We start from the raw sequence: 2,339 nt of genomic DNA on the forward strand, positions 1-2,339 counted from the left end.
TGGCGTGTGTGTGTGTGTGTGTGTGTGTGTGTGTGTGTGTGTGTGTGTGTGTGTGATGGCGGCGGGATGAATTGGGAGATTGGGATTGACATATATACACTAATATGTGTAAAATAGATAACTAATAAGAACCTGCTGTGTAAAAAGTAAATAAATAAAGTAAAATTCAAAGAAAAACAGTATGGCAGGACTTCCCTGGTGGCGCAGAGGTTAAGAATCTGCCTGCCAATGCAGGGGACACAGGTTCAATCCCTGGTCCAGGAAGATCTCTCATGCTGCAGAGCAGCTAAGCCCGTGTGTCATAACTATAGAGCCTGCGCACTAGGGCCTACATGCCTCAACTACTGAGCCCACGTGCTGCAACTACTGAAGACCACATTCCTAGATCCCTTGCTCCACAACAAGAGAAGCCACCACAACGTGAAGCCCATGCACCACAATGAAGAGTAGGCCCCACTCGCTGCAAATAGAGAACGCCCGCACACGGCAACGAAGAAGCAGCTCAGCCAAAAACAAAACCAAAAAAAACCATTATGGCACTGGCACAAAAACAGACACATAAATCAGTGGAACAGAATAATAGAGGGCCAGAAATAAATTCACACACTATGGTCAATTAATCTATGACACAATAGGCAAGAATATCCAACGGGGAAAAGACAATCCCTCCAATAAGTGGTTCTGGGAAAACTGGACAGCTACATGTAAATGAATGAAATTAGAACATTTTCTCATACCATATACAAAAATAAACTCAAAATGAATTAAAGACCTAAATGCAAGACCTGAAACCATAAAACTCCTAGAAGAGAATATAGGCAGAATATTCTTTGACATAAACTGTAGCCATATTTTTTTGGGGGGAGGGCAGGGTACGCAGGCCTCTCACTGTTGTGGCCTCTCCTGTTGCGGAGCACAGGCTCCGGACGCGCAGGCTCAGCGGCCATGGCTCATGAGCCCAGCAGCTCCGCAGCATGTGGGATCTTCCTGGGCTGGGGCACAAACCCGCATCCCCTGCATCGGCAGGCGGACTCTCAACCACTGCGCCACCAGGGAAACCCTGTAGCCATATTTTTTTGGATCTGCCTCCTAAGGCAAAGGAAACAAAAGCAAAAATAAACAAACAGAACCTAATTAAGCTTAAAAGCTTTTGCACAGCAAAGGAAACCATTGACAAAATTTAAAAAGAATCTACTGAATGGGAGAAAATATTTGCAAATGATATGACCAATAAGGGGTTAATATCATATATATATGTATACATATATACACACACATAGACACACAGACACACACAGCTCATACAACTCAATATCAAAAAATGAACAACCTGATTAAAAAAATGGCCAGAAGACTTAAATAGACATTTTTCACGGAAGACATACAGATGGCCAACAGGCACATGAAAAGATGCCCAACATGACTAATCATCAGAAAAATGCAAATCAAAACCACAATGAGATATCATTTCACACCTGTCAGAATGGCTATCATCAAAAAGACTACAGGTATCTCCCTATTGCTGGAGGAGAAAAGTGCCCCGGATCCTTTCAGGACTCTTGGTCTTTTGGAAGCAACCCAAATCGAGTGAGGGAAGAGGGAGGAAAATCCCCTGGATCCCTGCAGGGTTAATTTATTCAAAAAGGAAATAAGAGAAAAATACTCAACATGCAAACGTCTTGTGAAGAAAATGAAGGAAAAGCACAGAACATGCCAAAGGCTGAGGAAGACCACTCTATGGAAGCTGTACCACAGGAGGCAGAAAGAAATCCTCAACCTTCTGAAGAAGGTGTAAGCCAGGAAGCAGAAGGGCTGACTTAGAGAAGGGCTGACTCATCCTGGTCAGGGATATAAAGAGGACACTCTGGTTAGGCATTTGGACCCAGAAGAAATGATAAGAGGAGTAGATAAGTTGGAAAGGCTTAGGGAAGAGATAAGAAGAGTAAGAAACAAGTTTATGATGATGCTCTGGAAACAAAGACATTCACGCAGCCGTCCTCATCCTGTGTGCTTTAGGCCTTGAATTCTTTTCTCTTTTTTTTGTCGGGTATTAAAATCTGGCCCCTGCTTTCTTTCTGTTAGCATTTTCTGATGTATCTTTGACTTTTGTTTTATTTTTAATCATCTGGTAGAGTTTTATTTTAGGTAGTGTCCTTATTACCAGCATCTGGATTTTGTATTTTGACACATTCTCCAGGTCTGTTTTTCAATTGGGAAGTTTCACACATATGCGTGAAAATATGTTCATTCCATATTGTAAAGTAAAACATAACAGGTTACAAAGCAGCATATTTAGTATCAGCTCACATATGTAGGAGAAAATCTCAAATTGTGTGTGT

The 2,339-nt window shown here is 42.0% G+C and overlaps 1 pseudogene; it reads left to right on the forward strand.

Annotated features, from left to right (window-relative positions):
* Nucleotides 1-1,518: 1,518 nt before the first annotated feature.
* On the forward strand, nucleotides 1,519-2,023 carry LOC131752374 (transcription elongation factor A protein-like 8; annotated as a pseudogene).
* Nucleotides 2,024-2,339: the final 316 nt, after the last annotated feature.

This window comes from Kogia breviceps, chromosome 1 (genome assembly GCF_026419965.1).
Source record: "Kogia breviceps isolate mKogBre1 chromosome 1, mKogBre1 haplotype 1, whole genome shotgun sequence".
Lineage (NCBI taxonomy): Eukaryota > Metazoa > Chordata > Mammalia > Artiodactyla > Physeteridae > Kogia > Kogia breviceps.